Consider the following 25,728-nt stretch of genomic DNA (forward strand, 5'->3'; position numbering starts at 1 on the left):
TGGTATAAGCATTGAGATATCACATCTCATGCTATAGGACGGGTCTCAGGATTGGAATGGAAGGAGTTGGATATCACAACTCATGTTATAGGAAGGATCTCAGGTTTGGTATTAGAAGCATTGAGACATCACATCTCATGCTATAGAAAGGGTCTCAGGGTTGGAATGGGAAGGAGTTGGATATCACATCTCATCCAATAGGAAGGGTCTCAGGTTTGGAATGGGAAGGAATTGGATATCACATCTCATGTTATAGGAAGGATCTCAGGTTTGGTATTAGAAGCATTGACATATCAAATCTCATGCTATAGGAAGGGTCTCAGGATTGGAATGTGAAGGATTTGGATATCACATCTCATGCTAAAGGAAGGGTCTCAGGTTTGGTAGAAGCATTGAGATATCACGTCTCTGCTATCGGAAGGGTCTCAGGATTGGATTGGGAAGGAGTTGGATATCCCTTTTCATGCTATAGGAAGGGTCTCAGGATTTGAATGGCAAGGAGTTGGATATCACATCTCATGCCATAGGAAGGGTCTCAGGTTTGGTATAAGCATTGAGATATCACATCTCTGCTATCGGAAGGGTCTCAGGATTGGATTGGGAAGGAGTTGGATATCCCTTCTCATGCTATAGGAAGTGTCTCAGGTTGGAATGGGAAGGAGTTGGATATCACATCTCATGTTATAGGAAGGGTCTCAGGATTGGAATGGGAAGGAATTGGATATCACATCTCATGCTATAGGAAGGGTCTCAGATTTGGTATAAGCATTGAGATATCACATCTCATGCTAAAGGAAGGGTCTCAGGATTGGAATGGGAAGGAGTTGTATATGACATCTCAGGCCATAGGAAGGTTCTCAGGTTTGGTATAAGCATTGAGATATCACATCTCTGCTATCGGAAAGGTCTCAGGATTGGAATGGGAAGGAGTTGGATATCCCATCTCATGTTATAGGAAGGGTCTCAGGTTTGGTATTAGAAGCATAGAGATATCACATCTCATGCTATAGGAAGGGTCTCAGGATTGGAATGGGAAGGACTTGGATGTCACATCTCATGCTATAGGGAGGGTCTCAAGTTTGATATTAGAAGCATTGAGATAACAAATCTCATGATATCGGAAGGGTCTCAGGATTGGAATGGGAAGGAGTTGGATATCACATCTCATGATAAAGGAAGGGTCTAAGGTTTGGAAGGGGAAGGATTTGGATATCACATCTCATGTTATAGGACGGGTCTCAGGTTTGGTATTAGAAGCATTAAGATATCAAGTCTCATGGTATAAGAAGGGTCTCAGAATTGGAATGGGAAGGAGTTGGATATCACACCTCAAGCTATAGGAAGGGTCTCAGGATTGGAATGGGAAGGAGTTTGATATCACATCTCATGCCATAGTATGGGTCTCAGGTTTGGTAGAAGCATTGGGATATCACATCTCATGCTATCGGAAGGGTATCAGTATTGGATTTGGAAGAAGTTGGATATCCCATCTCATGCTATAGGAAGGGTCTCAGGTTGGAATGGGAAGGAGTTGGATATCACATTTCATGTTATAGGAAGGCTCTCAGGATTGGAATGGGAAGGACTTGGATATCATATCTCATGCTATAGGACGGGTCTCAGGTTTGTTATTAGAATCATTGAGATATCATATTGCATGCTGTAGGAAGGGTCTAAGGATTGGAATGGGAAGGACCTGGATATCACATCTCATGCTATAGATAGGCTCTTAGGTTTGGAAAGGGAAGGAGTTGGATATCACATTTCATGTTAGAGGAAGGATCTCAGGTTTGGTATTAGAAGCATTGAGATATCACATCTCATGCTATAGGAAGGGTCTCAGGATTGGAATGGGAAGTAGTTGGATATCACATCTCATGCTATAGGAAGGGTCTCAGGTTTGGTATAAGCATTGAGATATCACATCTCATGCTATAGGACCGGTCTCAGGATTGGAATGGAAGGAGTTGGATATCACATCTCATGTTATAGGAAGGATCTCAGGTTTGGTATTAGAAGCATTGAGACATCACATCTCATGCTATAGGAAGGGTCTCAGGGTTGGAATGGGAAGGAGTTGGATATCACAACTCATCCAATAGGAAGGGTCTCAGGTTTGGAATGGGAAGGAATTGGATATCACATCTCATGTTATAGGAAGGATCTCAGGTTTGGTATTAGAAGCATTGAGATATCACATCTCATGCTATAGGAAGGGTCTCAGGATTGGAATGTGAAGGATTTGGATATCACATCTCATGCTAAAGGAAGGGTCTCAGGTTTGGTAGAAGCATTGAGATATCACGTCTCTGCTATCGGAAGGGTCTCAGGATTGGATTGGGAAGGAGTTGGATATCCCTTCTCATGCTATAGGAAGGGTCTCAGGATTTGAATGGCAAGGAGTTGGATATCACATCTCATGCCATACAAAGGGTCTCAGGTTTGGTATAAGCATTGAGATATCACATCTCTGCTATCGGAAGGGTCTCAGGATTGGAATGGGAAGGAGTTGGATATTCCCATCTCATGTTATAGGAAGGGTCTCAGGTTTGGTATTAGAAGCATTGAGATATCACATCTCATGCTATAGGAAGGGTCTCAGGATTGGAATGGGAAGGACTTGGATATCACATCTCATGCTATAGGGAGGGTCTCAAGTTTGATATTAGAAGCTTTGAGATATCACATCTCATGATATCGGAAGGGTCTCAGGATTGGAATGGGAAGGTGTTGGATATCACATCTCATGATAAAGGAAGGGTCTAAGGTTTGGAAGGGGAAGGATTTGGATATCACATCTCATGTTATATTACGGGTCTCAGGTTTGGTATTAGAAGCATTGAGATATCAAGTCTCAGAGTATAGGAAGGGTCTCAGAATTGGAATGGGAAGGAGTTGGATATCACATCTCAAGCTATAGGAAGGGTCTCAGGATTGGAATGGGAAGGACTTGGATATCACATCTCATGCTATAGAAAGGCTCTCAGGTTTGGAAGGGGAAAGAGTTGGATATCACATTTCATGTTAGAGGTAGGATCTCAGGTTTGGTATTAGAGGCATTGAGATATCACATCTCATGCTAAAGGGACGGTCTCAGGTTTGGAAGGGGAAGGATTTGGATATCACATCTCATGTTATAGGAAGGATCTCAGGTTTGGTATTAGAAGCATTGAGATATCACATCTCATGCTATCGGAAGGATCTCAGGTTTGGTATTAGAAGCATTGAGATATCACATCTCATGCTATCAGAAGGGTCTCAGGATTGGAATGGGAAGGAGTTGGATATCACATCTCATGCTAAAGGGAGGGTCTCAGGTTTGGAAGGGGAAGGATTTGGATATCACATCTCATGTTATCGGAAGGATCTCACGTTTGGTATTAGAAGTATTGAGATATCATATCTCATGCTATAGGAAGGGTCTCAGGATTGGAATGGGAAGGAGTTGGATATCACATCTCATGCTATGGGAAGGGTCTCAGGTTTGGTATAAGCAGTGAGATATCACATCTCATGCTATAGGAAGTGTCTCAGGATTGGAATGCGAAGGAGTTGGATATCACATCTCTTGTTATAGGAAGGATCTCAGGTTTGGTATAAGCATTGAGATATCACATCTCTGCTATCGGAAGGGTCTCAGGATTGGAATGGGAAGGAGTTGGATATTCCCATCTCATGTTATAGGAAGGGTCTCAGGTTTGGTATTAGAAGCATTGGATATCACATCTCATGCTATAGGAAGGGTCTCAGGATTGGAATGGGAAGGACTTGGATATTACATCTCATGCTATAGGGAGGGTCTCAAGTTTGATATTAGAAGCTTTGAGATATCACATCTCATGATATAGGAAGGGTCTCAGGATTAGAATGGGAAGGAGTTGGATATCACATCTCATGATAAAGGAAGGGTCTAAGGTTTGGAAGGGGAAGGATTTGGATATCACATCTCATGTTATATTACGGGTCTCACGTTTGGTATTAGAAGAATTGAGATATCAAGTCTCATAGTATAGGAAGGGTCTCAGAATTGGAATGGGAAGGAGTTGGATATCACATCTCAAGCTATAGGAAGTGTCTCAGGATTGGAATGGGAAGGACTTGGATATCACATCTCATGCTATAGGAAGGCTCTCAGGTTTGGAAGGGGAAAGTGTTGGATATCACATTTCATGTTAGAGGTAGGATCTCAGGTTTGGTATTAGAGGCATTGAGATATCACATCTCATGCTATCAGAAGGGTCTCAGGAATGGAATGGGAAGGAGTTGGATATCACATCTCATGCTAAAGGGAGGGTCTCAGGTTTGGAAGGGGAAGGATTTGGATATCACATCTCATGTTATCGGAAGGATCTCACGTTTGGTATTAGAAGTATTGAGATATCAAGTCTCATAGTATAGGAAGGGTCTCAGAATTGGAATGGGAAGGAGTTGGATATCACATCTCAAGCTATAGGAAGTGTCTCAGGATTGGAATGGGAAGGACTTGGATATCACATCTCATGCTATAGGAAGGCTCTCAGGTTTGGAAGGGGAAAGAGTTGGATATCACATCTCATGCTATAGGGAGGGTCTCAGGATTGGAATGGGAAGGACTTAGATATCACATATCATGCTATAGGGAGGGTCTCAGTTTTGATATTAGAAGCATTGAGATATCACATCTCATGCTATCGGAAGTGTCTCAGGATTGGAATGGGAAGGAGCTGGATATCACATCTCATGCTAAAGGAAGGGTCTCAGGTTTGGAACGGGAAGGATTTGGATATCACATCTCATGTTATAGGAAGGGTCTCAGGTTTGGTATAAGCATTGAGATATCACATCTCTGCTATCGGAAGTGTCTCAGGATTGGAATGGGAAGGAGTTGGATATCCCATCTCATGTTATAGGACGGGTCTCAGGTTTGTTATTAGAATCATTGAGATATCATATTGCATGCTGTAGGAAGGGTTGGAATGTGAAGGACTTGGATATCACATCTCATGCTATAGATAGGCTCTTAGGTTTGGAAAGGGAAGGAGTTGGATATCACATTTCATGTTAGAGGAAGGATCTCAGGTTTGGTATTAGAAGCATTGAGATATCACATCTCATGCTTTAGGAAGGGTCTCAGGATTGGAATGGGAAGCAGTTGAATATCACATCTCATGCTATAGGAAGGGTCTCAGGTTTGGTATAAGCATTGAGATATCACATCTCATGCTATAGGACGGGTCTCAGGATTGGAATGGAAGGAGTTGGATATCACATCTCATGTTATAGGAAGGATCTCAGGTTTGGTATTAGAAGCATTGAGACATCACATCTCATGCTATAGGAAGGGTCTCAGGGTTGGAATGGGAAGGAGTTGGATATCACATCTCATCCAATAGGAAGGGTCTCAGGTTTGGAATGGGAAGGAATTGGATATCACATCTCATGTTATAGGAAGGATCTCAGGTTTGGTATTAGAAGCATTGAGATATCACATCTCATGCTATAGGAAGGGTCTCAGGATTGGAATGTGAAGGATTTGGATATCACATCTCATGCTAAAGGAAGGGTCTCAGGTTTGGTAGAAGCATTGAGATATCACGTCTCTGCTATCGGAAGGGTCTCAGGATTGGATTGGGAAGGAGTTGGATATCCCTTCTCATGCTATAGGAAGGGTCTCAGGATTTGAATGGCAAGGAGTTGGATATCACATCTCATGCCATACGAAGGGTCTCAGGTTTGGTATAAGCATTGAGATATCACATCTCTGCTATCGGAAGGGTCTCAGGATTGGAATGGGAAGGAGTTGGATATTCCCATCTCATGTTATAGGAAGGGTCTCAGGTTTGGTATTAGAAGCATAGAGATACCAAATCTCATGATATAGGAAGGGTCTCAGGATTGGAATGGGAAGGAGTTGGATATCACATCTCATGCTATGGGAAGGGTCTCAGGTTTGGTATAAGCAGTGAGATATCACATCTCATGCTATAGGAAGTGTCTCAGGATTGGAATGGGAAGGAGTTGGATATCACATCTCTTGTTATAGGAAGGATCTCAGGTTTGGTATAAGCATTGAGATGTGATATCCAACTCCTTCCCATTCCAATCCTGAGACCCTTCCTATAGCATGAGATGTGCTATCTCAATGCTTATACCAAACCTGAGACCCTTCCTAAAGCTTGAGATGTGATATCCAACTCCTTCCCATTCCAATCCTGAGACCCTTCCTATAACATGAAATGTGATATCCAACTCCTTCCCATTCCAACCTGAGACCCTTCCTATAGCATGAGATGTGATATCTCAAGGCCTCTAATACCAAACCTGAGATCCTTCCTCTAACATGAAATGTGATATCCAACTCCTTCTCCTTCCAAACCTGAGAGCCTTCCTATAGCATGAGATATGATATCCAAGTCCTTCCCATTCCAATCCTGAGACCCTTCCTATAACATGAAATGTGATATCCAACTCCTTCCCATTCCAACCTGAGACCCTTCCTATAGCATGAGATGGGATATCCAACTCCTTCCAAATCCAATACTGATACCCTTCCAATAGCATGAGATGTGATATCCCAATGCTTCTATCAAACCTGAGAACCATACTATGGCATGAGATGTGATATCAAACTCCTTCCCATTCCAATCCTGAGACTCTTCCTATAGCTTGAGATGTGATATCCAACTCCTTCCCATTCCAATTCTGAGACCCTTCCTATACCATGAGACTTGATATCTCAATGCTTCTAATACCAAACCTGAGACCCGTCCTATAACATGAGATGTGATATCCAAATCTTTCCCCTTCCAAACCTTAGACCCTTGCTTTATCATGAGATGTGATATCCAACTCCTTCCCATTCCAATCCTGAGACCCTTCCGATATCATGAGATTTGTTATCTCAATGCTTCTAATATCAAAATTGAGACCCTCCCTATAGCATGAGATGGGATATCCAACTCCTTCCCATTCCAATCCTGAGACCCTTCCGATAGCAGAGATGTGATATCTCAATGCTTATACCAAATCTGAGACCCTTCCTATAGCATGAGATGTGATATCCAACTCCTTCCCATTCCAATCCTGAGACCCTTCCTATAGCATGAGATGTGATGTCTCAATGCTTCTAATACCAAACCTGAGATCCTTCCTATAACATGAGATGTGATATCCAACTCCTTCCCATTCCAATCCTGAGACCCTTCCTACAGCATGAGATGTGATGTCTCAATGCTTCTAATACCAAACCTGAGACCCGTCCTATAACATGAGATGTGATATCCAAATCTTTCCCCTTCCAAACCTTAGACCCTTCCTTTATCATGAGATGTGATATCCAACTCCTTCCCATTCCAATCCTGAGACCCTTCCGATATCATGAGATTTGTTATCTCAATGCTTCTAATATCAAAATTGAGACCCTCCCTATAGCATGAGATGGGATATCCAACTCCTTCCCATTCCAATCCTGAGACCCTTCCGATAGCAGAGATGTGATATCTCAATGCTTATACCAAATCTGAGACCCTTCCTATAGCATGAGATGTGATATCCAACTCCTTCCCATTCCAATCCTGAGACCCTTCCTATAGCATGAGATGTGATGTCTCAATGCTTCTAATACCAAACCTGAGATCCTTCCTATAACATGAGATGTGATATCCAACTCCTTCCCATTCCAATCCTGAGACCCTTCCTATAGCATGAGATGTGCTATCTCAATGCTTATACCAAACCTGAGACCCTTCCTAAAGCTTGAGATGTGATATCCAACTCCTTCCCATTCCAATCCTGCGACCCTTCCTATAGCATGAGATGTGATATCTCAAGGCCTCTAATACCAAACCTGAGATCCTTCCTCTAACATGAAATGTGATATCCAACTCCTTCCCCTTCCAAACCTGAGAGCCTTCCTATAGCATGAGATATGATATCCAAGTCCTTCCCATTCCAATCCTGAGACCCTTCCTATAACATGAAATGTGATATCCAACTCCTTCCCATTCCAACCTGAGACCCTTCCTATAGCATGAGATGGGATATCCAACTCCTTCCAAATCCAATACTGATACCCTTCCAATAGCATGAGATGTGATATCCCAATGCTTCTACCAAACCTGAGACCCATACTATGGCATGAGATGTGATATCAAACTCCTTCCCATTCCAATCCTGAGATTCTTCCTATAGCTTGAGATGTGATATCCAACTCCTTCACATTCCAATTCTGAGACCCTTCCTATGCCATGAGACTTGATATCTCAATGCTTCTAATACCAAACCTGAGACCCGTCCTATAACATGAGATGTGATATCCAAATCTTTCCCCTTCCAAACCTTAGACCCTTCCTTTATCATGAGATGTGATATCCAACTCCTTCCCATTCCAATCCTGAGACCCTTCCGATATCATGAGATTTGTTATCTTAATGCTTCTAATATCAAACTTGAGACCCTCCCTATAGCAGGAGATGTGACATCCAAGTCCTCCCCATTCCAATCCTGAGACTCTTCCTATAGCATGAGATGTGATATCTCAATGCTTCTAATACCAAACCGGAGACCCTTCCTATAACATGAGATGGGATATCCAACTCCTTCCCATTCCAATCCTGAGACCCTTCCAATAGCAGAGATGTGATATCTCAATGCTTATACCAATCCTGAGACCCTTCCTATGGCCTGAGATGTCATATACAACTCCTTCCCAATCCAATCCTGAGACCCTTCCTATAGCATGAGATGTGATATCTCAATGCTTATACCAAATGTGAGACCCTTCCTATAGCATGAGATGTGATATCCAACTCCTTCCCATTCCAATGCTGAGACCCTTCCTATAGCATGAGATGTGATATCTCAATGCTTCTAATACCAAACCGGAGACCCTTCCTATAACATGAGATGGGATATCCAACTCCTTCCCATTCCAATCCTGAGACCCTTCCAATAGCAGAGATGTGATATCTCAATGCTTATACCAATCCTGAGACCCTTCCTATGGCCTGAGATGTCATATACAACTCCTTCCCAATCCAATCCTGAGACCCTTCCTATAGCATGAGATGTGATATCTCAATGCTTATACCAAATGTGAGACCCTTCCTATAGCATGAGATGTGATATCCAACTCCTTCCCATTCCAATGCTGAGACCCTTCCTATAGCATGAGATGTGATGTCTCAATGCTTCTAATACCAAACCTGAGATCCTTCCTATAACATGAGATGTGATATCCAACTCCTTCCCATTCCAATCCTGAGACCCTTCCTATAGCATGAGATGTGATGTCTCAATGCTTCTAATACCAAACCTGAGAACCTTCCTACAGCATGCGATGTGATATCTCAATGCTTCTAATACCAAACCTGAGACCAGTCCTATAACATGAGATTGGATATCCAACTCCTTCCCCTGCCAAACATGGGACCCTTCCTATAGCATGAGATGTGATATCCAACTTCTTCCAATTCCAATCCTGAGACCCTTCCTATAACATGAGATGTGATGTCTCAATGCTTCTAATACCAAACCTGAGATCTTTCCTATAACATGAGATGTGATATCCAACTCCTTCCCATTCCAATCCTGAGACCCTTCCTATAGCATGAGAAGGGATATCCAACTCCTTCCCAATCCAATCCTGAGACCCTTCCGATAGCAGAGATGTGATATCTCAATGCTTATACCAAACCTGAGACCCTTCCGATAGCAGAGACGTGATATCTCAATGCTTCTACCAAACCTGAGACCCTTCCTTTAGCATGAGATGTGATATCCAAATCCTTCACATTCCAATCCTGAGACCTTTCCTATAGCATGAGAAGGGATATCTCAATGCTTCTAATACCAAACCTGAGATCCTTCCTATAACATGAGATGTGATATCCAATTCCTTCCCATTCCAATCCTGAGACCCTTCCGATAGCAGAGATGTGATATCTCAATGCTTATACCAAACCTGAGACCCTTCCTATGGCCTGAGATGTCATATACAACTCCTTCCCATTCCAATCCTGAGACCCTTCCTATAGCATGAGATGTGATATCTCAATGCTTATACCAAATCTGAGACCCTTACTATAGCATGAGATGTGATATCCAACTCCTTCCCATTCCAATCCTGAGACCCTTCGTATAGCATGAGATGTGATGTCTCAATGCTTCTAATACCAAACCTGAGATCCTTCCTATAACATGAGATGTGATATCCAACTCCTTCCCATTTCAATCCTGAGACCCTTATGAAAGCATGAGATGTGTTATCTCAATGCTTCTAATACCAAACCTGAGATCCTTCCTATACCATGAGATGTGATTTCCAAATCCTTCCCCTTCCAAACCTGAGACCCTCCCTTTAGCATGAGATGTGATATCCAACTCCTTCCCATTCCAATCCTGAGACCCTTCTGATAGCATGAGATGTGATATCTCAATGCCTCTAATACCAAACCTGAGATCCTACCTCTAACATGAAATGTGATATCCATCTCATTCCCTTTCCAAACCTGAGACCCTTCCTATAGCATGAGATGTGATATCCAAGTCCTTCCCATTCCAATCCTGAGACCCTTCCTATAGCATGTGATGTGATATCTCAATGCTTATACCAAACCTGAGACCCTTCCTATGGCATGAGATGTCATATACAACTCCTTCCCATTACAATCCTGAGACCCTTCCTATAGCATGAGATGTGATATCTCAATGCTTATACCAAACCTGAGACCCTTCCTATAGCATGAGATGTGATATCCAACTTCTTCCCATTCCAATCCTGAGAACCTTCCTATAACATGAGATGTGATGTCTCAATGCTTCTAATACCAAACCTGAGATCTTTCCTATAACATGAGATGTGATATCCAACTCCTTCCCATTCCAATCCTGAGACCCTTCCTATAGCATGAGATGTGATATCACAATGCTTATACCAAACCTGAGACCGTTCCTATAGCTTAAGATGTGATATCCAACTCCTTCCCATTCCAATTCCGAGACCCTTCCTATAGCATGAGATGTGATATCTCAAGGCCTCTACTACCAAACCTGAGATCCTTCCTCTAACATGAAATGTGATATCCAACTCCTTCCCCTTCCAAACCTGAGAGCCTTCCTATAGCATGGGATATGATATCCAAGTCCTTCCCATTCCAATCCTGAGACCCTTCCTATAACATGAAATGCGATATCCAACTCCTTCCCATTCCAACCTGAGACTCTTCCTATAACATGAGATGGGATATCCAACTCCTTCCCATTCCAATCCTAAGACCCTTTCGATAGCAGAGATGTGATATCTCAATGCTTATACCAAACCTGAGACCCTTCCTACGCCATGAGATGTCATATATAACTCCTTCCCATTCCAATCCTGAGACCCTTCCTATAGCACGAGATGTGATATCTCAATGCTTATACCAAACCTGAGACCCTTCCTCTAGCATGAGATGTGATATCCAACTCCTTCCCATTCCAATCCTGAGACCCTTCCTATAGCATGAGATGTGATATCCAATTCCTTCCCATTCCAATCCTGAGACCCTTCCTATAGCCTGAGATCTGATATCTCAATGACTCTAATACCAAACCTGAGATCCTTCCTCTAACATGAAATGTGATATCCAACTCCTTCCCTTTCCAAACCTGAGAGCCTATCTATAGCATGAGATGTGATATCCAAGTCCTTCCCATTCCAATCCTGAGACACTTCCGATAGCAGAGATGTGATATCTCAATGCTTATACCAAACCTGAGACCCTTCCTATAACATGAGATGTAATATCCAACTCCTTCCCGTTCCAAACCTGAGACCCTTCCTTTAGCATGAGATGTGATATCCAGCTACTTCCCATTCCAATCCTGAGACCCTTCTGAGAGCATGAGATGTGATATCTCAATGCTTCTAATATCAAAACTGAGACCCTCCCTATAGCATGATATGTGATATCTAAGTCCTTCCCATTCCAATCCTGAGACCCTTCCTATAGCATGAGATGTAATATCTCAATGCTTCTACCAAACCTGAGACCCTTCCTTTAGCATGAGATGTGATAACCAACTCCTTCCCATTCCAATCCTGAGACCCTTCCTATAGCATGAGATGTGATATCTCAATACTTCTAATACCAAACCTGAGATCCTTCCGATAACATGAGATGTGATATCCAAATCCTTCCCCTTCCAAACCTGAGACCCTCCCTTTAGCATGAGATGTGATATCCAACTCCTTCCCATTCCAATCCTGAGAACCTTCTGATAGCATGAGATGTGATATCTCAATGCTTCTATACCAAACCTGAGATCCTTCCGATAGCATGAGATGTGATATCTCAATGCTTCTAATACCAAACCTGAGATCCTTCCTATAACATGAGATGTGATATCCAAATCCTTCCCCTTCCAAACCTGAGACCCTCCCTTTAGCATGAGATGTGATATCCAACTCCTTCCCATTCCAATCCTGAGACTCTTCTGATAGCATGAGATGTGATATCTCAATGCCTCTAATACCAAACCTGAGATCCTACCTCTAACATGAAATGTGATATCCAACTCTTTCCCCTTCCAAACCTGAGAGCCTTCCTATAGCATGAGATGTGATATCCAAGTCCTTCTAATTCCAATCCTGAGACCCTTCCTATAACATGAGATGTGATATCAAACTCCTTCCCCTTCCAAACCTTAGACACTTCCTTTATCATGAGATGTGATATCCAACTCCTTCCCATTCCATCCCTGAGACCCTTCCGATATCATGAGATGTGATATCTCAATGCTTCTAATATCAAACTTGAGACCCTCCTTATAGCATGAGATGTGATATCCAAGTCCTTCCCATTCCAATCCTGAGACCTTTCCTATAGCATGAGATGTGATATCCCAATGCTTCTAATACCAAACCTGAGACCCTTCCTATAACATGAGATGGGAATATCCAACTCCTTCCCATTCCAATCCTGAGACCCTTCCGATAGTAGAGATGTGATATCTCAATGCTTATACCAAACCTGAGATCCTTCCTATAACATGAGATGTGATATCCAACTCCTTCCCATTCCAATCCTGAGACACTTCCTATAGCATGAGATGTGATATCTCACTGCTTATACCAAACCTGAGACCCTTCCTATAGCATGAGATGTGATATCCAACTCCTTCCCATTCCAATCCTGAGACCCTTCCTATAGCATGAGATATGATATCTCAATGCTTCTAATATCAAACTTGAGACCCTCCCTATAGCATGAGATGTGATATCCAAGTCCTTCCCATTCCAATCCTGAGACCCTTCCGATAGCATGAGATGTGATGTCTCAATGCTTCTAATACCAAACCTGAGATCCTTCCTATAACATGAGATGTGATATCCAACTCCTTCCCAATCCAATCCTGAGACCCTTCCTATAGCATGAGATGTGATATCTCAATGCTTATACCAAACCTGAGACCCTTCCTATAGCATGAGATGTGATATCCAACTCCTTCCCATTCCAATCCTGAGACCCTTCCTATAGCATGAGATGTGATATCTCAATGCCTCTAATACCAAACCTGAGATCCTTCCTCTAACATGAAATGTGATATCCAACTCCTTCCCATTCCAATCCTGAGACACTTCCTATAGCATGAGATGTGATATCTAAATGCTTCTAATACCAAACTTGAGACTCTTCCTATAACATGAGATGGGATATCCAACTCCTTCCCATTCCAATCCTTAGACCCTTCCTACAGCATGCAATATGATATCTCAATGATTCTAATAACAAACCTGAGACCCGTCCTATAACATGAGATGGGATATCCAACACCTTCCCATTCCAATCCTGAGACACTTACGATAGCAGAGATGTGATATCTCAATGCTTATACCAAACCTGAGACCCTTCCTATAACATGAGATGTGATATCCAACTCCTTCCCGTTCCAAACCTGAGACCCTTCCTATAGCACATGTGATATCCAACACATTCCCATTCCAAACATGAGACCCTTCCTATAGCAGGAATGTAATATCCAACTCCTTCCCATTCCAATCCTGAGACCATTCCTATAGCATGAGATGTGATATCTCAATGCTTCTAATACCAAACCTGAGATCCTTCCTATGACATGAGATGTGATATCCAATTCCTCCTCATTCCAAACCTGAGAACCTTCCTACAGCATGCGATGTGATATCTCAATGCTTCTAATACCAAACCTGAGACCAGTCCTATAACATGAGATTGGATATCCAACTCCTTCCCCTTCCAAACCTGAGACCCTTCCTATAGCATGAGATGTGATATCCAAATTCTTCCCATTCCAATCCTGAGACCCTTCCTATAACATGAGATGTGATGTCTCAATGCTTCTAATACCAAACCTGAGATCTTTCCTATAACATGAGATGTGATATCCAACTCCTTCCCATTCCAATCCTGAGACCCTTCCTATAGCATGAGATGTGCTATCTCAATGCTTATACCAAACCTGAGACCCTTCCTAAAGCTTGAGATGTGATATCCAACTCCTTCCCATTCCAATCCTGAGACCCTTCCTATAACATGAAATGTGATATCCAACTCCTTCCCATTCCAACCTGAGACCCTTCCTATAGCATGAGATGTGATATCTCAAGGCCTCTAATACCAAACCTGAGATCCTTCCTCTAACATGAAATGTGATATCCAACTCCTTCTCCTTCCAAACCTGAGAGCCTTCCTATAGCATGAGATATGATATCCAAGTCCTTCCCATTCCAATCCTGAGACCCTTCCTATAACATGAAATGTGATATCCAACTCCTTCCCATTCCAACCTGAGACCCTTCCTATAGCATGAGATGGGATATCCAACTCCTTCCAAATCCAATACTGATACCCTTCCAATAGCATGAGATGTGATATCCCAATGCTTCTATCAAACCTGAGAACCATACTATGGCATGAGATGTGATATCAAACTCCTTCCCATTCCAATCCTGAGACTCTTCCTATAGCTTGAGATGTGATATCCAACTCCTTCCCATTCCAATTCTGAGACCCTTCCTATACCATGAGACTTGATATCTCAATGCTTCTAATACCAAACCTGAGACCCGTCCTATAACATGAGATGTGATATCCAAATCTTTCCCCTTCCAAACCTTAGACCCTTGCTTTATCATGAGATGTGATATCCAACTCCTTCCCATTCCAATCCTGAGACCCTTCCGATATCATGAGATTTGTTATCTCAATGCTTCTAATATCAAAATTGAGACCCTCCCTATAGCATGAGATGGGATATCCAACTCCTTCCCATTCCAATCCTGAGACCCTTCCGATAGCAGAGATGTGATATCTCAATGCTTATACCAAATCTGAGACCCTTCCTATAGCATGAGATGTGATATCCAACTCCTTCCCATTCCAATCCTGAGACCCTTCCTATAGCATGAGATGTGATGTCTCAATGCTTCTAATACCAAACCTGAGATCCTTCCTATAACATGAGATGTGATATCCAACTCCTTCCCATTCCAATCCTGAGACCCTTCCTACAGCATGAGATGTGATGTCTCAATGCTTCTAATACCAAACCTGAGACCCGTCCTATAACATGAGATGTGATATCCAAATCTTTCCCCTTCCAAACCTTAGACCCTTCCTTTATCATGAGATGTGATATCCAACTCCTTCCCATTCCAATCCTGAGACCCTTCCGATATCATGAGATTTGTTATCTCAATGCTTCTAATATCAAAATTGAGACCCTCCCTATAGCATGAGATGGGATATCCAACTCCTTCCCATTCCAATCCTGAGACCCTTCCGATAGCAGAGATGTGATATCTCAATGCTTATACCAAATCTGAGACCCTTCCTATAGCATGAGATGTGATATCCAACTCCTTCCCATTCCAATCCTGAGACCCTTCCTATAGCATGAGATGTGATGTCTCAATGCTTCTAATACCAAACCTGAGATCCTTCCTATAACATGAGATGTGATATCCAACTCCTTCCCATTCCAATCCTGAGACCCTTCCTATAGCATGAGATGTGCTATCTCAATGCTTATACCAAACCTGAGACCCTTCCTAAAGCTTGAGATGTGATATCCAACTCCTTCCCATTCCAATCCTGAGACCCTTCCTATAGCATGAGATGTGATATCTCAAGGCCTCTAATACCAAACCTGAGATCCTTCCTCTAACATGAAATGTGATATCCAACTCCTTCCCCTTCCAAACCTGAGAGCCTTCCTATAGCATGAGATATGATATCCAAGTCCTTCCCATTCCAATCCTGAGACCCTTCCTATAACATGAAATGTGATATCCAACTCCTTCCCATTCCAACCTGAGACCCTTCCTATAGCATGAGATGGGATATCCAACTCCTTCCAAATCCAATACTGATACCCTTCCAATAGCATGAGATGTGATATCCCAATGCTTCTACCAAACCTGAGACCCATACTATGGCATGAGATGTGATATCAAACTCCTTCCGATTCCAATCCTGAGATTCTTCCTATAGCTTGAGATGTGATATCCAACTCCTTCACATTCCAATTCTGAGACCCTTCCTATGCCATGAGACTTGATATCTCAATGCTTCTAATACCAAACCTGAGACCCGTCCTATAACATGAGATGTGATATCCAAATCTTTCCCCTTCCAAACCTTAGACCCTTCCTTTATCATGAGATGTGATATCCAACTCCTTCCCATTCCAATCCTGAGACCCTTCCGATATCATGAGATTTGTTATCTTAATGCTTCTAATATCAAACTTGAGACCCTCCCTATAGCATGAGATGTGACATCCAAGTCCTCCCCATTCCAATCCTGAGACTCTTCCTATAGCATGAGATGTGATATCTCAATGCTTCTAATACCAAACCGGAGACCCTTCCTAGAACATGAGATGGGATATCCAACTCCTTCCCATTCCAATCCTGAGACCCTTCCAATAGCAGAGATGTGATATCTCAATGCTTATACCAATCCTGAGACCCTTCCTATGGCCTGGGATGTCATATACAACTCCTTCCCAATCCAATCCTGAGACCCTTCCTATAGCATGAGATGTGATATCTCAATGCTTATACCAAATGTGAGACCCTTCCTATAGCATGAGATGTGATATCCAACTCCTTCCCATTCCAATGCTGAGACCCTTCCTATAGCATGAGATGTGATGTCTCAATGCTTCTAATACCAAACCTGAGATCCTTGCTATAACATGAGATGTGATATCCAACTCCTTCCCATTCCAATCCTGAGATCCTTCCTATAGCATGAGATGTGATGTCTCAATGCTTCTAATACCAAACCTGAGAACCTTCCTACAGCATGCGATGTGATATCTCAATGCTTCTAATACCAAACCTGAGACCAGTCCTATAACATGAGATTGGATATCCAACTCCTTCCCCTTCCAAACCTGAGACCCTTCGTATAGCATGAGATGTGATATCCAACTTCTTCCAATTCCAATCCTGAGACCCTTCCTATAACATGAGATGTGATGTCTCAATGCTTCTAATACCAAACCTGAGATCTTTCCTATAACATGAGATGTGATATCCAACTCCTTCCCATTCCAATCCTGAGACCCTTCCTATAGCATGAGATGTGCTATCTCAATGCTTATACCAAACCTGAGACCCTTCCTAAAGCTTGAGATGTGATATCCAACTCCTTCCCATTCCAATCCTGAGACCCTTCCTATAGCATGAGATGTGATATCTCAAGGCCTCTAATACCAAACCTGAGATCCTTCCTCTAACATGAAATGTGATATCCAACTCCTTCCCCTTCCAAACCTGAGAGCCTTCCTATAGCATGAGATATGATATCCAAGTCCTTCCCATTCCAATCCTGAGACCCTTCCTATAACATGAAATGTGATATCCAACTCCTTCCCATTCCAACCTGAGACCCTTCCTATAGCATGAGATGGGATATCCAACTCCTTCCAAATCCAATACTGATCCCTTCCAATAGCATGAATTGTGATATCCCAATGCTTCTACCAAACCCGAGACCCATACTATGGCATGAGATGTGATATCAAACTCATTCCCATTCCAATCCTGAGACTCTTCCTATAGCTTGAGATGTGATATCCAACTCCTTCCCATTACAATTCTGAGACCCTTCCTATGCCATGAGACTTGATATCTCAATGCTTCTAATACCAAACCTGAGACCCGTCCTATAACATGAGACGTGATATCCAAATCTTTCCCCTTCCAAACCTTAGACCCTTCCTTTATCATGAGATGTGATATCCAACTCCTTCCCATTCCAATCCTGAGACCCTTCCGATATCATGAGATTTGTTATCTCAATGCTTCTAATATCAAACTTGAGACCCTCCCTATAGCATGAGATGTGACATCCAAGTCCTCCCCATTCCAATCCTGAGACCCTTCCTATAGCATGAGATGTGATATCTCAATGCTTCTAATACCAAACCTGAGACCCTTCCTATAACATGAGATGTCATTTACAACTCCTTCCCAATCCAATCCTGAGACCCTTCCTATAACATGAAATGTGATATCCAACTCCTTCCCATTCCAACCTGAGACCCTTCCTATAGCATGAGATGGCATATCCAACTTCTTCCAAATCCAATACTGATACCCTTCCGATAGCATGAGATGTGATATCCCAATGCTGCTACCAAACCTGAGACCCATACTATGGCATGAGATGTGATATCAAACTCCTTCCCATTCCAATCCTGAGACCCTTCCTATAGCTTGAGGTGTGATATCCAAATCCTTCCCATTCCAATTCTGAGACCCTTCTTATACCATGAGACTTGATATCTCAATGCTTCTAATACCAAACCTGAGACCCGTCCTATAACATGAGATGTGATATCCAAATCCTTCCCCTTCCAAACCTTAGACCCTTCCTTTATCATGAGATGTGATATCCAACTCCTTCCCATTCCAATCCTGAGACCCTTCCGATATCATGAGATTTGTTATCTCAATGCTTCTAATATCAAACTTGAGACCCTCCCTATAGCATGAGATGTGACATCCAAGTCCTTCCCATTCCAATCCTGAGACCCTTCCTATAGCATGAGATGTGATATCTCAATGCTTCTAATACCAAACCTGAGACCATTCCTATAACATGAGATGGGATATCCAACTCCTTCCCATTCCAATCCTGAGACCCTTCCGATAGCAGAGATGTGATATCTCAATGCTTATACCAAACCTGAGACCCTTCCTATGGCCTGAGATGTCATATACAACTCCTTCCCATTCCAATCCTGAGACCCTTCCTTTAGCATGAGATGTGATATCTCAATGCTTATACCAAATCTGAGACCCTTCCTATAGCATGAGATGTGATATCCAATTCCTTCCCATTCCAATCCTGAGACCCTTCCTATAGCATGAGATGTGATATCTCAATGCTTATACCACACCTGAGAGCCTACCTATAGCATGAGATGTGATATCCAAGTCCATCCCATTCCAATCCTTAGACCCTTCCTACAGCATGCAATGTGATATCTCAATGATTCTAATACCAAACCAGAGACTCTTCCTATAACATGAGATGAGATATCCAACTCCTTCCCATTCCAATCCTGAGACCCTTCCGATAGCAGAGATGTGATATCTCAATGCTTATACCAAACCTGAGACCCTTCCTATGGCCTGAGATGTCATATACAACTCCTTCCCATTCCAATCCTGAGACCCTTCCTATAGCATGAGATGTGATATCTCAATGCTTATACCAAACCTGAGAGCCTACCTATAGCATGAGATGTGATATCCAAGTCCATCCCATTCCAATCCTTAGACCCTTCCTACAGCATGCGATGTGATATCTCAATGATTCTAATACCAAACCAGAGACTCTTCCTATAACATGAGATGGGATATCCAACTCCTTCCCATTCCAATCCTGAGCCGCTTCCGATAGCAGAGATGTGATATCTCAATGCTTATACCAAACCTGAGACCCTTCCTATAACATGAGATGTGATATTCAACTCCTTCCCGTTCCAAACCTGAGACACTAACTATAGCATATGTGATAAAACTGCTTCCCATTCCAAACATGAGACCCTTCCTATAGCAAGAAGTAATATCCAACTCCTACCCATTCCAATCCTGAGACCCTTCCTATAACATGAGATGTGATATCCAACTCCTTCCCATTCAAATCCTGAGACCCTTCCTATAGCATGAGAAGGGATATCCAACTCCTTCCCAATCCAATCCTGAGACCCTTCCGATAGCAGAGACGTGATATCTCAATGCTTCTACCAAACCTGAGACCCTTCCTTTAGCATGAGATGTGATATCCAAAAACTTCACATTCCAATCCTGAGACCCTTCCTATAACATGAGATGTGATATCCAATTCCTTCCCATTCCAAACCTGAGACCCTTCCTATTGGATGAGATGTGATATCCAACTCCTTCCATTCCAACCCTGAGACCCTTCCTATAGCATGAGATGTGATGTCTCAATGCTTCTAATACCAAACCTGAGATCCTTCCTATAACATGAGATGTGATATCCAACTCCTTCCATTCCAATCCTGAGACCCGTCCTATAGCATGAGATGTGATATCTCAATGCTTATACCAAACCTGAGACCCTTCCTATAGCATGAGATGTGATATCCAACTACTTCCCATTCCAATCCTGAGACCCTTCCTATAGCATGAGATGTGATATCTCAATGCTTCTAATACCAAACCTGAGATCCTTCCTCTAACATGAAATGTGATATCCAACTCCTTCCCTTTCCAAACCTAAGAGCCTATCTATAGCATGAGATGTGATATCCAAGTCCTTCCCATTCCAATCCTTAGACCCTTCCTACAGCATGCAATATGATATCTCAATGATTCTAATAACAAACCTGAGACCCGTCCTATAGCATGAGATATGATATCCAAGTCCTTCCCATTCCAATCCTGAGGCCCTTCCTATAACATGAAATGTGATATCCAACTCTTTCCCATTCCAACCTGAGACCCTTCCTATAGCATGAGATGGGATATCCAACTTCTTCCAAATCCAATACTGATACCCTTCCGATAGCATGAGATGTGCTATCCCAATGCTTCTACCAAACCTGAGACCCATACTATGGCATGAGATGTGATATCAAACTCCTTCCCATTCCAATCCTGAGACCCTTCCTATAGCTTGAGGTGTGATATCCAACTCCTTCCCATTCCAATTCTGAGACCCTTCTTATACCATGAGACTTGATATCTCAATGCTTCTAATACCAAACCTGAGACCCGTCCTATAACATGAGATGTGATATCCAAATCCTTCCCCTTCCAAACCTTAGACCCTTCCTTTATCATGAGATGTGGTATCCAACTCCTTCCCATTCCAATCCTGAGACCCTTCCTTTATCATGAGATGTGATATCTCTATGCTTCTAATACCAAACCTGAGACCCTTCCTATAACATGAGATGGGATATCCAACTCCTTCCCATTCCAATCCTGAGACCCTTCCGATAGCAGAGATGTGATATCTCAATGCTTATACCAAACCTGAGACCCTTCCTATGGCCTGAGATGTCATATACAACTCCTTCCCATTCCAATCCTGAGACCCTTCCTTTAGCATGAGATGTGATATCTCAATGCTTATACCAAATCTGAGACCCTTCCTATAGCATGAGATGTGATATCCAAATCCTTCCCATTCCAATCCTGAGACCCTTCCTATAGCATGAGATGTGATATCTCAATGCTTATACCAAACCTGAGAGCCTACCTATAGCATGAGATGTGATATCCAAGTCCATCCCATTCCAATCCTTAGACCCTTCCTACAGCATGCGATGTGATATCTCAATGATTCTAATACCAAACCAGAGACTCTTACTATAACATGAGATGGGATATCCAACTCCTTCCCATTCCAATCCTGAGCCGCTTCCGATAGCGGAGATGTGATATCTCAATGCTTATACCAAACCTGAGACCCTTCCTATAACATGAGATGTGATATCCAACTCCTTCCCGTTCCAAACCTGAGACACTAACTATAGCATATGTTATATCCAACTCCTTCCCATTCCAAACATGAGACCCTTCCTATAGCAAGAAAGTAATATCCAACTCCTACCCATTCCAATCCTGAGACCCTTCCTATAGCAAGAGATGTGATATCCAAATCCTTCCCATTCCAATCCTGAGACCCTTCCTATAACATGAGAAGGGATATCCAACTCCTTCCCATTCCAACCTGAGACCCTTCCGATAGCAGAGATGTGATATCTCAATGCTTATACCAAACCTGAGACCCTTCCTATGGCATGAGATGTGATATCCAACTCCTCGCCATTCAAATCCTGAGACCCTTCCTATAGCATGAGAAGGGATATCCAACTCCTTCCCCTTCCAAACCTGAGAGCCTTCCTATAGCATGAGATATGATATCCAAGTCCTTCCCATTCCAATCCTGAGACCCTTCCTATAACATGAAATGTGATATCCAACTCCTTCCCATTCCAACCTGAGACCCTTCCTATAGCATGAGATGGGATATCCAACTCCTTCCAAATCCAATACTGATCCCTTCCAATAGCATGAATTGTGATATCCCAATGCTTCTACCAAACCCGAGACCCATACTATGGCATGAGATGTGATATCAAACTCATTCCCATTCCAATCCTGAGACTCTTCCTATAGCTTGAGATGTGATATCCAACTCCTTCCCATTCCAATTCTGAGACCCTTCCTATGCCATGAGACTTGATATCTCAATGCTTCTAATACCAAACCTGAGACCCGTCCTATAACATGAGATGTGATATCCAAATCTTTCCCCTTCCAAACCTTAGACCCTTCCTTTATCATGAGATGTGATATCCAACTCCTTCCCATTCCAATCCTGAGACCCTTCCGATATCATGAGATTTGTTATCTCAATGCTTCTAATATCAAACTTGAGACCCTCCCTATAGCATGAGATGTGACATCCAAGTCCTCCCCATTCCAATCCTGAGACCCTTCCTATAGCATGAGATGTGATATCTCAATGCTTCTAATACCAAACCTGAGACCCTTCCTATAACATGAGATGTCATTTACAACTCCTTCCCAATCCAATCCTGAGACCCTTCCTATAACATGAAATGTGATATCCAACTCCTTCCCATTCCAACCTGAGACCCTTCCTATAGCATGAGATGGCATATCCAACTTCTTCCAAATCCAATACTGATACCCTTCCGATAGCATGAGATGTGATATCCCAATGCTGCTACCAAACCTGAGACCCATACTATGGCATGAGATGTGATATCAAACTCCTTCCCATTCCAATCCTGAGACCCTTCCTATAGCTTGAGGTGTGATATCCAAATCCTTCCCATTCCAATTCTGAGACCCTTCTTATACCATGAGACTTGATATCTCAATGCTTCTAATACCAAACCTGAGACCCGTCCTATAACATGAGATGTGATATCCAAATCCTTCCCCTTCCAAACCTTAGACCCTTCCTTTATCATGAGATGTGATATCCAACTCCTTCCCATTCCAATCCTGAGACCCTTCCGATATCATGAGATTTGTTATCTCAATGCTTCTAATATCAAACTTGAGACCCTCCCTATAGCATGAGATGTGACATCCAAGTCCTTCCCATTCCAATCCTGAGACCCTTCCTATAGCATGAGATGTGATATCTCAATGCTTCTAATACCAAACCTGAGACCATTCCTATAACATGAGATGGGATATCCAACTCCTTCCCATTCCAATCCTGAGACCCTTCCGATAGCAGAGATGTGATATCTCAATGCTTATACCAAACCTGAGACCCTTCCTATGGCCTGAGATGTCATATACAACTCCTTCCCATTCCAATCCTGAGACCCTTCCTTTAGCATGAGATGTGATATCTCAATGCTTATACCAAATCTGAGACCCTTCCTATAGCATGAGATGTGATATCCAATTCCTTCCCATTCCAATCCTGAGACCCTTCCTATAGCATGAGATGTGATATCTCAATGCTTATACCACACCTGAGAGCCTACCTATAGCATGAGATGTGATATCCAAGTCCATCCCATTCCAATCCTTAGACCCTTCCTACAGCATGCAATGTGATATCTCAATGATTCTAATACCAAACCAGAGACTCTTCCTATAACATGAGATGAGATATCCAACTCCTTCCCATTCCAATCCTGAGACCCTTCCGATAGCAGAGATGTGATATCTCAATGCTTATACCAAACCTGAGACCCTTCCTATGGCCTGAGATGTCATATACAACTCCTTCCCATTCCAATCCTGAGACCCTTCCTATAGCATGAGATGTGATATCTCAATGCTTATACCAAACCTGAGAGCCTACCTATAGCATGAGATGTGATATCCAAGTCCATCCCATTCCAATCCTTAGACCCTTCCTACAGCATGCGATGTGATATCTCAATGATTCTAATACCAAACCAGAGACTCTTCCTATAACATGAGATGGGATATCCAACTCCTTCCCATTCCAATCCTGAGCCGCTTCCGATAGCAGAGATGTGATATCTCAATGCTTATACCAAACCTGAGACCCTTCCTATAACATGAGATGTGATATTCAACTCCTTCCCGTTCCAAACCTGAGACACTAACTATAGCATATGTGATAAAACTGCTTCCCATTCCAAACATGAGACCCTTCCTATAGCAAGAAGTAATATCCAACTCCTACCCATTCCAATCCTGAGACCCTTCCTATAACATGAGATGTGATATCCAACTCCTTCCCATTCAAATCCTGAGACCCTTCCTATAGCATGAGAAGGGATATCCAACTCCTTCCCAATCCAATCCTGAGACCCTTCCGATAGCAGAGACGTGATATCTCAATGCTTCTACCAAACCTGAGACCCTTCCTTTAGCATGAGATGTGATATCCAAAAACTTCACATTCCAATCCTGAGACCCTTCCTATAACATGAGATGTGATATCCAATTCCTTCCCATTCCAAACCTGAGACCCTTCCTATTGGATGAGATGTGATATCCAACTCCTTCCATTCCAACCCTGAGACCCTTCCTATAGCATGAGATGTGATGTCTCAATGCTTCTAATACCAAACCTGAGATCCTTCCTATAACATGAGATGTGATATCCAACTCCTTCCATTCCAATCCTGAGACCCGTCCTATAGCATGAGATGTGATATCTCAATGCTTATACCAAACCTGAGACCCTTCCTATAGCATGAGATGTGATATCCAACTACTTCCCATTCCAATCCTGAGACCCTTCCTATAGCATGAGATGTGATATCTCAATGCTTCTAATACCAAACCTGAGATCCTTCCTCTAACATGAAATGTGATATCCAACTCCTTCCCTTTCCAAACCTAAGAGCCTATCTATAGCATGAGATGTGATATCCAAGTCCTTCCCATTCCAATCCTTAGACCCTTCCTACAGCATGCAATATAATATCTCAATGATTCTAATAACAAACCTGAGACCCGTCCTATAGCATGAGATAAGATATCCAAGTCCTTCCCATTCCAATCCTGAGGCCCTTCCTATAACATGAAATGTGATATCCAACTCTTTCCCATTCCAACCTGAGACCCTTCCTATAGCATGAGATGGGATATCCAACTTCTTCCAAATCCAATACTGATACCCTTCCGATAGCATGAGATGTGCTATCCCAATGCTTCTACCAAACCTGAGACCCATACTATGGCATGAGATGTGATATCAAACT

The sequence above is a fragment of the Ambystoma mexicanum genome, chromosome 12 (genome assembly GCF_040938575.1).
Source record: "Ambystoma mexicanum isolate Mex_15411 chromosome 12, UKY_AmexF1_1, whole genome shotgun sequence".
NCBI classification, from domain to species: domain Eukaryota; kingdom Metazoa; phylum Chordata; class Amphibia; order Caudata; family Ambystomatidae; genus Ambystoma; species Ambystoma mexicanum.